The sequence below is a fragment of the Lepisma saccharinum genome, chromosome 5, assembly GCF_977018435.1.
Source record: "Lepisma saccharinum chromosome 5, izLepSacc3.1, whole genome shotgun sequence".
Classification (NCBI taxonomy): Eukaryota; Metazoa; Arthropoda; class Insecta; order Zygentoma; family Lepismatidae; genus Lepisma; species Lepisma saccharinum.
The window spans coordinates 61086113-61099047 of NC_139233.1; the positions used below are offsets into that span (position 1 = coordinate 61086113).

A 12935-nucleotide genomic window follows, 5' to 3' on the forward strand; every position below is an offset into this window, starting at 1 on the left:
GAAGCTAACGAACCTCGGGACGGTTAATTTTTGAATTTTCGAGTTTTCTTAAATACCCCTGGACTCGAGCGGGCCGATACAGTTTAGCGCCAGAATCCGAACCAAGACTATCTCACTTCGCGCAAGATTCGGAAATTTGTTTTGATTAACCTTTGGACCGCGTCGTGTGAGTTGTTGTGAGTGTGTTATCACAGTGAAAGTGCCAGCGATTGAGGCAGTGATAATTACGTGTATTACGTGCTCCAGATGTGTTGTGTTATCCCCTTTTGTAAGGAGGGACAGCGAATAATCATGGCCTCATGGCCGGCTAAATCTACGAGAGAGAGGGGATCCTGGGGTTTTCCGATTACTGCTACCATGCCTGAAGTCAAGAGAACAGCACCACGACGCTTGCTCAACTATACCATGCCTGAAGCTAAGAAGCCAGCGCCAGGACGCTTGCTTAACGATGCCACGCCGTGAAGCCAAGAAGCCAGCGTAACGACGCTTGGTTAACGACGCCTAAGCTGAAAGGAAAGTCACGTCGCAACGACAGCCCGAATCGCCGACCTATGTGAGAGACGACAGCCACCTCATCAGAACGACGACATCGACGCCAGTGCGACATATGATACGCGGAGAAAAGAAGAAGAGATAGGGAGAGAGATGAAACTACGTCAGCCCTAGACGCCCCCGACGCCCTGTGTATCACCGAACGGCCATTGAAGCCACGATATGATGCGACGCCACGAGCAGACGTCGCCGTGATGGAAAAAGGAAGAAAAATGAATGTTACGTCGAAGTACGCCGAGGAGACAGATTCCGCCAATCAGAAGGGCAGAATGGCATAGCCATAGTGCGGCAAGTGCCATCGGGACGCCACGACGAGAACCGTCGTCGTCAGTGGAAACCTCGCCTCCATTGAGTCGGTATAGTATTCGCCAGTTATCTCTTTATGTGGGAGAGTGAACATTTGTCCTCCTACGTCGCCAGTGTTCGTTTTAAGACAAAGCGAAATGAAATTGAACAACGTTTCCTGCAATAACTAATTATTTTGGCAAATCTAATCAAAAGTTCCTTAAATCTTCCAAATTAAGAATCTATTTTGCTTGCCCTTCCAAATATTCTATAAATGTAAAAGAACTACGGCTTGTTATTGTCTTTCCTATCCTCGCGCCGAGTATTTATATCATTAATTATTGGTTTGTTGTAACTTTCATCGTGCTCTTTGATATACAGGGTGATTGGTAATTCGACCTATTCTTGGAAAGGGGTAATACTAGAGAACATTTGCAACAAATTTGACCCTATGCAACCGGGGTCGGAAATCTATGGATTTCGAGTTATTGCAGTTTGTAGATTTTCGTGACATATTACGACTTGCAACCAAAAAATACTAATTGTGAAAAAACTACTACACCCTGGGCACTTAATTGACACGTTGCTAACATCTTACGAATGAGTGACTACTGGGAAAAAAATTCATGCTCAAAATTCCCATACCCACAGTAAGAAACAGTCATTGGAGCACACGTCATGAAGAAATTTGGAAATTATCGTTTAAATCGAAGAGGATTACTCAAAAAAATGGTAACACACTTAGCGTAAAAGTTACGGAAAAAACTTCCTCGTTTCATAAGCTCTCTAAAACGATACAAATGTTGTCAACTGGCACACGGGTTGGAGGAGAAATCTGAATAAAAAGCGGAGAAGGCGCTTTGTAGACCCCCAGAATCTGACAAGAATTCTGCAAACGGACGAATCCAAATTCGACCGCGATGGTATTACGAATTTTCATATTGCGCATTTTTGGTCCCGTAAGGGTCATAACCCCAGAAAATCTAAAGAAAAGACTCACCAGAGAAAATACTCACTAAATGGGAATCATCCACAATCATGTGATGGGGCCATTCTATCTGCCACAAAAGCTAAACGGCATTACCTACGAAAACTAAGGGAAGAATTGACGACGCTGCTGGTGAATGTGCCGCTCGCCACAAAAAAAGGGGTATGCTTTACCAACATGATTGCTGCCCAGCCCACTATTTCCGGGGTGTGCGACAGTGGCTGGACGACAATTATGCCATGCGATGGATTGGTCGAGGCGGCCCGACCCTCTAGCCGGCGAGGAGTCCGGATTTGACGCCATGCGACATTTTTATTTGGGGTCACATAAAAGAGTAAAGTCTACAGTACATCAGTGGATTCCCAGGAAGAGTTGAGAGAGAATTGTGACAGCCGCCCAATACATAAGACAGAGTGTAAACGCTAGTGACTGTGTCTGAAGTACGCCGCAGGCTGCGTGCTTGCATACGTAACTTGGGGAGGCAATTTTAACAGAATTTGAAGTTTTTGTAACAGTTAATTCTAACAACCTGGAATCATGTGAATGGTAAATAACATTATTATTTCACTCATTTTCGTTCCTTTATTTCTCACAACCGACAACTTCTCACTTTACAAAGAGATCTACAAACGCGCCTTCTCCGCTTTTTATTCAGATTTTTTCCCCAAGCCGTGTGCCAGTTGACAACATTGGTATATTTTTGGAGAGGTTATGAAACGAGGAGGTTTTTTTCCGTAATGTTTACGTTAAGTGTGTTACCATTTTTTTGAGTAATCCTCTTCGATTTAAACGATAATTTCCAAATTTCTTCATGACGTGTGCTCCAATGACTGTTTCTTTCTGTGAGTATGGGAATTTTGGGCATGAATTTTTTTCCCAGTAGTCACTCATTCGTCAGCTGTTAGCAACGTGTCAATTAAGTGCCCAGGGTGTAGTAGTTTTTTGGTCGCAAAAAACCACCCTAAGGGGTGGGTGGCGGCGACGAAATTTTTGCTGCATTGACTTACCCCCTCAATAGTATCAAACTTTTCTTCTGGTAATTTTTCGATTGGATGCATTCTGCATGCGATATTCCATACTATCATTATATATATACCACCCGGTATATTGAATGACCAGGTACTAATCCGCATAACCAACTTAACCATTTTTTTAATATGTTTAATCTTATTTTATCGTCGCTATTATGATCAGTAATCGTGTATTTGTAGTTAATTTAATTTCCTCATGTCCTTCATTTAGTGTACTTGATTCTCCTTGCATAGTAGTGCCTCAACAAATGTAATTTCAATTATTGTTTATTGTTTATTTCTAGAAACTATAACGCTAATCGCGCCACATAAGTGACAGCGTGCTAGGCCCGTGTATACGTTGAAAGCAAGCTTAAGGGGCTAGTAGAAATCCCAAATGTTTGATAGTACACGGAAGATAAACAAAAGAGGCTATTTGCTTGTCATATAAAGGTCATGTTTACCCCTGCAGCATGAGTGTGAGACTCCGTGATGGAATGAGAGTGAGGGGATCTGTAATGTGTGTTTGTTATTATTTTTGTGTTTATTTTCACCCTATACACGTATATATTCGTTACTCTACAAGTGTTCCTGATTCATTTATATTTAAATGTATATCCTCGTTATGGTCAATATTTTGGTTTTAGTTCTGAATTGAAGCTGTATAGCTTGTTTGTATTGATACGAAGGGTTATTGTTTACTATTATAACAATTATTATTATTATTACCAATGAAAAACAACACCACTTTATGCACGACGAAGCTTACCGCCGGAGGTGTAAATAACAGATCCTGTGACACAAACATGGAATCAAACCGTTAGCTTGTGGTAGGATTCGTGTTTCCTTAACCGGAGACACGAACCAGGGACCGACGACCGTCCAGTCGGGCGACCGCGGAACCCTGAATCCAAGGACCACTGGTGCATTAGGCACCTCGAACCGGGGACTTCGGTCTCCAGACGAACTGTCAACTGATAACCTTAGCGCCCACGAACAGACACCCTCTGTTCGGAAACGCAGCTGGTGCCACAGGGTGTTGTGTTCCAACAACTACGGAGTGTGAGCAACTCGACACTGTGTCTGTAAACAGACACACTCAAATGATGAAACAAAGTTAATTCCCCTCAACTCCTGTCGGCATCACGGGAACTCCAAAGGTCCGCACTGGAACCATCTCTGGTGGGAAGAAAGAACTACTCGAACCACCGGATATAGGTTTAAATTGATTTATTATCTCAAGTCGGTTTATGTACATCTGGGTAGAAACGAGTGCGAGACTGAAAAACCTGGTAATTAAAGATCTAAACACGGTAACTTCTTAAATATCCGCCTGAGATCGTCCTTACGAACTTTACTCAGTATAGAAACCTGCCGAGTGTGAGCGACTCAAGACTAGAAACAGTCCGCAAACCCATGCAGGCGCAGATACCAAGAATCAACTCCTCTAGCAACGAAAATTCGTTGTATACGAGTATAAACTCGTTTTCCCTAATCTCGCACCCCTGTCTAGCAAGTTATGAAGACAAAATCTTTCTCAAATTACAAAAAAATGTGCAGTTTATACATAAGTTAATTTTGACAAATTGTCTAATAGATTCTGATACATCTTTCTGAGATAACAAATATTTATAGATTGATAAGCATTTTAAACATTTCGCCATTAGTTTCGTACATAAAGGTTAGTACAACATCTTTCTAATTTCTAATTGGCGTTCATCCAATTACGTCAGAAAGTCTAGTACATCGGAACAATCAACTCTTCTCTTTTGGTCATAGCATTATTAGTTTTAAACTTTTAAACTTTGCACCTTATATATTTTTCTTTCTTTCTTTCAAATTGATTTTAAAAAAATATCAAATTAAGCAGAGTGTATCAAGGACACTGTGAATATTCTCACTATTCTATCTGCAAGGGGAATAAAAGCATACAACATGCAAGGGTGAGGTAAATTCACCCCAATATAGGATGAGGAAACACCATTTGGGGACACCGATTTGTAACAAGCGAAACTCATCTCAAAATGCGAGTTTCCACAGCTTTCTTTTTCTCAGTGCAGTACAAAGATGGAGAATACGCCAAGGAGAAAACTTTCCACATTAAAACTCGCAGGATTTTAATCACTTAAGGTTCAACTAGATCAGTTTAATAAGATGGAGCAAAATTGATATCATCTACTGTTTTATTATCATTTTTATTTCCAGCTCAAAATAGCTCCCCTACGTTACCAAGAATCTTAAATTAATAACAACGATTAAAATTACGTTCAAATTAAACTTACAAAAATAACACGAGACTTTTGTGTACAACACAAAATCCCCCTCTCTCCTTTTGATTCAGGGGTGCAGTTTTGAGAGGTAAATTTTTCCTCAATTAAATTCAACATTGCTAGATGCTCCCCCGCATTTTGTCATTTCTCGGTCCACCCTTTGCCCATCTTCTCCCTCCATCCGAGAATTCTTCCACCCACCAACCATTCTTCCTGCAACTCTCCACTTTAAATTGCTCCCTTAAATCGATATGAATATTGAATAAGATCTAATCAAGCTTGTCTGAGGCACAAAAGAGAAACCTTAATTACATAACTCGGCAGGCGTAAAGTTGAAAGGTCATCGTACTTCGCTTCCAGCAGGAAGATTTTCATTCTGGCGAACACGTCAGGAAATATCTTAAATAACTTTCCTCGCCTCCGTTTCTCCCCCGGGTCTTGCTTCATTCCTCCTCCTCGACTTTTTCCACCAGAACAAGAAGTTCCTTCCGTTTCATTTCCTCCAAGAATCGAATCTTAACTTAATTGACTACGTGAACAATTTTCACCATACCTTCCTGCTTATTTCGATCAAACTTTGACGTCCCTTTTCGCCTTTATGCAAAGAGTAAAGTTGTCCTCTTGCTTTGCGATGGGACATGATGGCATATGGGGTGGGGTGAAGGTAGGATTCCTCACATTCTCGATTTTCCTGGATGTGATCAACACTTGGTTCCGACTCCATTTGCCTTCCAGAGTATCCATTAGTGTTTAGGTGAAACCAGGAACAATGCCATTCACGCAGGGAATTATGCAAAAATAAGCAACTTTTATTATTTGTTGATTATAGAATTAGATTGTGATACCACTAGAATATACTATGACTTTTTTAAGCACTCTAGGCATAATACACAAATATTACACGTCTCATTGCTTCGATAAAACACAAACGCAACCTGGGATAAAGAAATAAGAAACTACTTACAATTTTTCGATTTCAGACTTCAGCCATAATATTTCAGTAGTGGTCATGATAATTTTTCACCTCATTCTTTATTGATATTTTTTCTTTCCAGAATCAAATACAAGTTGACATAATTTCTACAAAGTTTTATATTAACAAATTTGTTTATTTTGGAAGATAACAAAGTTTAATTTCTAATTACCATAAAGAAAAATGTATGTAATTTCCTTTTATAGAAGTAAGAAAGCTAATTTTTTCTTGCCAAATGGCTTTCATACCAATATCATTTGCATGATATTGATATAATACATGGTAATCTGTTTACTTCATTAATCTAAAAATAGTAATAATTGTATTTACTAGGGAGCGGATTTTTACATATTTGCATCTTTTCTTGCAGAAAGTTCATATGCTTTCAACAGATTGATTCATTTCACCCGATTCGGATTACTCTGGTGAACTTTCATAGTGCATATAACTGTATATTTGAATGAATGAGTTGAAATTTTTAGGTTCTTCGGCACATTTGGCTATTTTACACGCACGAAAGTGTACGTTGAAAAAGCTCTTGTGTAAAATTCTTACCTGAAAAAAAATTAGAAAGGTTAAAAGTGCAACATTAAAAAGGTAAGGGGACACTAAGAATTTCCTGAGAGACTGTGGAAAGGCCAAATATACGTATGAGACATCAGTGCATATTTCATCTTAGTGTAATAACTGCATAGATAAAAGCAATTTTAATGCAGTCCGTTATTTGTAGTATTTTCTTGCGTTTTATTGTTATTTGTGTCAAAGTAACCCATATCGGTCCACCGTGGACTCTAGTTGAAGTAACATTCCAAAACTGGAGAATACTCATGTTGAAGAGATCGAGAAAACTATTGTCCCACCGGTCAGCAACACATTTCTTGGTGGAAACAGCAGTAGCAGGGGTCGCATTATTTGTTAAGTTGGTGTTCATACCACATATTCCTAAATCTGTGTGTCTGTATGTGGGTGGTGCTGGAGGGGGGGGGGGGAGAAGAGGGAAACCTCCATTCTGGTTGCAAATATTTAACCCTTTTGGATGCTACGTACATATATACATATACGGAGGAAGATATTTACGAAGATTCTTTTTACGACTTCTGTTTTTAATGATGCTGCCAATGGAGTGTTATTCTACTCCTGGTGGATATTGGTGGAAATTGCTGCTAATAGAATTCCCTTCCACTTGATGCATTTGCTCATTTTTCCTCCTGAATTTTCTCTTAAATTACATGCCCAAGCTGCAGCACAGATTTCAATCAAACTTGAAAACATCTTCCAGAGTATGCTTTTAATACTGTTAACCATACCGTTTGCATACGCAAGCTAAAACCTATGGCAAGTATTGTATTTTTCTATTTTAGAAGCATTAAAGCTTCCATATAAACGGCATTCATATTTTCCAGTTCAGCTTTTAAGATATCTATGACTGTGTAGAAAAATATAATATCTCCACAATTGTTAAATAAATAAATTTGAGCCACCGTATTACCGCAGAACGGTCCCTGTGTATCTTCGGATCCTGGTTGGTATGGCAAGTCCATCTGAAGAAAAGATACCAAAGGAAAGAAACTATAAATGATTATAAAGTCAGTATTCGAAATTCGCGATTACCGCATAGACAGATTTTTAGTTAAAAGCTCCTAGTTCGTGAATATCAAGTGTTTCGCTATTATCACCATTGTCATAAATATCTGCTTCTGCATCAATATAATTGACCTTATCTCACCCTCCTCTATCTGTAAATATTTCAAATAACGCACTACTTCAACAGTGATTAGATGGCGATCATGACAAGCCTACTCGGATCATTTAAGGATTCAGTTTAATATTTTAGGTAGTTAGTTTATGGTTCACTTGGAAATTTACACATTCTATCGTTGTCACGGGTAATAAAAAATGATTCAGTGTGTAAGAATTTTAACTTCATTACCAGCTGCTGTACACTTCATGTCACTTCAATTGGATTGAACGATTGATTTTTATGGAGGCTTTCACACACATTCATCAGCCACGGTTTCACGCCATTGCCGGCTCCGTATCGTAAAGATCACGCAGTGTTTCCAAAGCCCTGATAATGCTTGGGCAATACATAATTTACAAATTAGACATTTAACCAATATTGTTGTTTGTTTCCGACGTCTTCGGAGACTTTTTCTGTCAGAGGAAAGCCGTGATTCGCTCTTCGTATTTCTCGCAATTTTTCGCAGAAAAAGAATCAGGGCTCAATCATTTATCCACGGGTACGTCCATAATGGACGTAGGAAAACGTTTATACTTTCAATGGTTCTGAATTATTTGATTCTCATAAGTTTTTGATTTTTCTTCTACGCATAACATTTCTCTACGAGATCGGTCTTTTTGTTTCCAGAATTTCGGAGCTTTGTGAGTACTGTGCCTTGGTGTGCAAGTATATACGAGTATACATCAGGTTGTTCAGAAGAATGTATACAGTATAATTCAACCATCACATGTTTGAACCATACAAAATTTTATGCCGTGGGTATCTGTGCAATTTTAATTAATTTTTTTTAAAATTTTTGTGGACAATTTTTGTTGTTAATGTTGTCAACTCTAGTGTATGATGATTCAGTTATTTGAAACAACAGCCTTCAATATTCGTTTATTTGAGGCAACCTTGTTCGGTGCAGTGGTTATCCTGAGGTGCTACCAAGCTTATGGCCGGATTTTGGTTCAGGCATGAACATTTATTTGCATGACCTTTGATCTATTACATCACTTCATCATGTATCCACATCGTCGCGATTTACATAGAGAACAAGAACGTAATATAACATAAATATGCAAATATTCTCAGACTTCAATATCTTGTGTACTTGGCTTAATGTAACTTCACCGACAGTTCGAGTCCTAGGGTGAGGCATGGGTGCATTTCTGTGAGCGTCCTTTTATAAATTTAACCATTTATCAATTTGATATTTTATCGGCATTCCTCTTCATCGTCGTGATTAACCAAAAAGTGTCCGAAAGGCGACGCAAGGAAAATTCAAATACAAATTCAATACATAGTATACTGTTAATCTTTTATTACGACATTCATTCTCATAAGTATCAATATTAAAGTCGCTCCACTTCAACGAAATTTAACGCTCACAAATCTTCACTATATTATCTCTTTCAAAAATCAAGAAATTAATAGATTTTAGTAACAAGACAAATGATACGGGCAGTTCATACCCAGTGACGAGTGACAAGCAACAATGGGTCCTTCAGCGGATAAGAAAATATTTACGCCAATCAGAAAAGCACCCAGTCGGAACCACATGCAGTTTTTTGTGGTGCTTCGGTTCGAAAGGATGAGTATATCAGAGGGTTGGTCTCAAAGAGATGTGTGTCGATTGTTGCTTATCTCCTGGAATGTCGCTTCGGTCTGAAACCTTCAAAGAGTGGTTCTTATTTACTTAAAAATAGTATTATTGTTGTGAGTTGATAAGTTATTTTACATGAATGTTTAACATAAAATTTAACAATACCCTTTTTTTATTTTGCAGGTATGTGAGTCTCAGAGTGAAGATTAAGCTAACATCAGATCTGTAAGTTAAATATATCAAAATTTCATGCAAATTTCACCGTAATTCCTTCCTTCGAACGGGCTTCAGAGGGCTCTGAGCAGCGGAAGTTTAATTGTGATCACCCTGTAAATACTTTACAGTGCTCAGTTCCCGAGGTGTTCTATAAAATCAACATCCCTCACATGCACTCATATTCCACGTCCTCACCTCCACTATTTTCAAATTCCTCGCCCTCACTCACCCTCACAAATCATCCATAGGGTGAGGTCTTCCCTCATGAAAATCACCCTCCGTATGGTGAACACCTCTGCTCAGTGGTCACGTTTATGTGGGGTAAAAACATCTGTGAATTTGATTGAGAGGAAGGGGGGAGGGTAGTATGATCAGATCAGCCTCAACGAAAAGTGTTGCCACACGTGAATGTGTATACAGTTGAAATAGTTGAACTTTTGTACTTGATACGCTTGACCGAAGTGCAATTTTACAGAAGTAGCCAACCACGGAAATTACTATTCATTTCAGACAATCCGTGAAGAATCTGCTGGAAACAGTGGAACAGAAAGGCCTTCCGACATTTCTGCAATTGAAAGGTAGTAAAGTTCTTGAACAATCTGAAACTGCTGTGTGGGAGTGAAAGAACTGATTGTGAAGGGTCTGAAGTTCCTGAATGGGAATTGGGAATGTGGTCAGAGAGTTCGATGTTGGTTTCCTTTCAGGCGAATGTAATTTGCGGTTGCGTAGGTAGCCTCATGAACTAGATCTTTTATGCACATTCACAGCCAATCAGAATTAAGGTACATTATTTTTCTCTTATCTGTGGTTATCCTCGGTTTAGAGGTTAGCGCAAGACATTGTTTCGAATCTGATAAAGTCGCATCACTGTCCAGTCACACGTGATAAAAGTGAGGCACCAAAAACCTGAAATGCTCTCTTTCTTTGCACTGCGTTATGTGTGTTGCCTAACTGTACGGCGATGAGCAAACTACAAGAACATGTTCAACCTTCGTCGTGGAGTTATACAACACACACAGCGTATTATAGGCGAGTTTTACACGTTCTAGGTGCCTACTTTTCATTGCGGTTGACCATATTCAAGTGAGAAATTGAACATATCCTAAAGAAGGCCTTTCGGCAATGGATGGATGAATAGTATTTTTCTGAGGTATCGACCACGTGAGAAATAAATACATTTTCGAGCTTTCGACAGCTCTCTTGCTCTTATCTTAACCACAAACTATTTCAGGAATTATAATTAACTGTTTGATTCGCGTCCGGCCAACATGATTAAAAATTTGGTATGTTTTTCTTCAGTTAATTGGTATCAAGAATGCACCGGTACTTGAACTAAGACCACAGAACCTTCGCTGCATTGCTTATCCTTTCCACTTACTTTCTTTAATATCACCTAACGGTCATCCTTGCAAATTCTACAATTTCAAGAGTTTCTTTTTTATTTCCACTTTTCTTACAGTGGATATTTTAGCAATCTAGTTACTTACACCCAGTGTGAATGTGTGTATCACACACACACACATGCACCCCCGCCATAATACCCCCTGTACATACACATGCACACCCCTGTACATTTTACACACGCGCACGCGCGTGTTACGGACTCATAGGGATGATGGAAGGAAACAAATGGAACAAAATGAAATAGGGAACCATGGTCTGGAAATGCCTGAGTTAAAAGTTACAAGCCAAAACCTTCGAAGGGCAGGCAACCACGCACAACGCGGAGGGGAACCATAAAAGATGTCTGTAGAAGTGGAAAACAAACATAGAAGAATCACTATAGTAGCTTTAATGAGTAGTAACTGCAGCCATTATTACAGCAGTTGTTCAAAGTGACGCGCCCCTGCCTCGATACAGGCATGACAGCGTCGCAATAAGCTCTGTCGCATCTAATATCCCAGGAGTTGTTTGAACCAGGTCACAGGCTGAAAAGATTCTTGCCAAGAGTTCCTGTACATTACTCACAGGTGTCTCGTTAACAACACTTTTGACATGACTCCACAAAAAAAAATCAAGTAGGGTCAGATCACGTGAACAGGCAGGCCAAGCAACAGGTCTGCCTCTCCCTATCCACCGCTGTGGAACGGTCTGAGTCAGAATATCACGAGCACCAGCTACGACGCGGGCTGGAGCCCCATCATGCTAAAACCACGAGCGTTGACGAACGAGAAGTGGGACATGTTCCAATAACTCGGGGAGGATGTCTCTCAGAAACACAGTGTACACTGGTCCAGTTAATCGTGGAGGTAAAATATGCGGACCTATTGAATGTTCGCTGACAATGCCCGCCCACATGTTTACACCAAATCTGTCTTGAGGGCCTTTCACGATTGTGGCACGGGGATTTTCATCGACCCATGCATGGCTATTGCGTCTATTCAGCATCCCGTCTCTCGTGAAACAGGCCTCATCAGTGAAAAGCACACAGGCATGGAACTGGGGGTCGACCACACAGCGCTGCAGTAACCATTCACTAATCACGACGCGGGGTGCGAAGTCAGCTGGACTCAAGGAATGGACACGCTGTGGATGGTGAGAGTGCAACTGCTGCTCCCTCAGAACTTTCCAAACAGTACTATGGGCCACACAAATTTCACGTGTACTAATGGATGGTTGTCCTTCCACACGATCCAACACTGCCTCCTTGCTCGTGGAACTAAGGTCGCACTTTCCCCGTTTCCCGTAATTGTTGGGGAAGTCTGGAAAACATGGTGTGCGCTGGATGTCTGCGTCGTGAATATCTGGTCCGATACAACCTTTCTGCTTCCCTACAGTCCCCATTTGCTCGTCCATAAACGAACACCATATCAGCCAGTTCCTCTACCGTTACTCGATTGTACTGATTGCAGCCACGAAACTCGTGCTCCTGTAGACTACACACGTCAAGTTTGACGTTACGTCTTCTCCAGGGCATGGGCGGTGGATTATTTCCACTTGCTTTTATGGTTTGCCTCCCCATTGTGCGTGATTGCCTGCCCTTCGAAGGTTTTGGTTTGTAACTTTTGACTGGGGCATTTCCGAACCATGGTTTTCTATCTCCTTTTGTTACGTTTGTTCCCTTCCATCATTCCTAAAAGTCTGGTACACGACCACAGAAACACCCTGTATATATTGAGTGATTCATCAAGAGCGTACCAAACCAGAAACAGAAAATAGATTATGCACTACTGAACACTTGCACATGTGAAACTATGGTCAGAGAAACAAGAGTATCGAGATATGGAGCACCACCTCATTTCAGTGTGGATATCCAATGTGGATGTTGCCTTTCCTTCTCGCTGGATTGGACGGGAAGGCCCCATTCTTTGGCTT

The 12935-nt window shown here is 40.3% G+C and overlaps 1 protein-coding gene across 2 annotated transcripts in view; it reads left to right on the forward strand.

Moving 5' to 3' along the window:
* The window catches only part of LOC145987841 (zwei Ig domain protein zig-8-like), a 1141735-nt gene that overhangs the window by 120078 nt on the left and 1008722 nt on the right, over nucleotides 1-12935 (forward strand). The window lies entirely within an intron of this gene.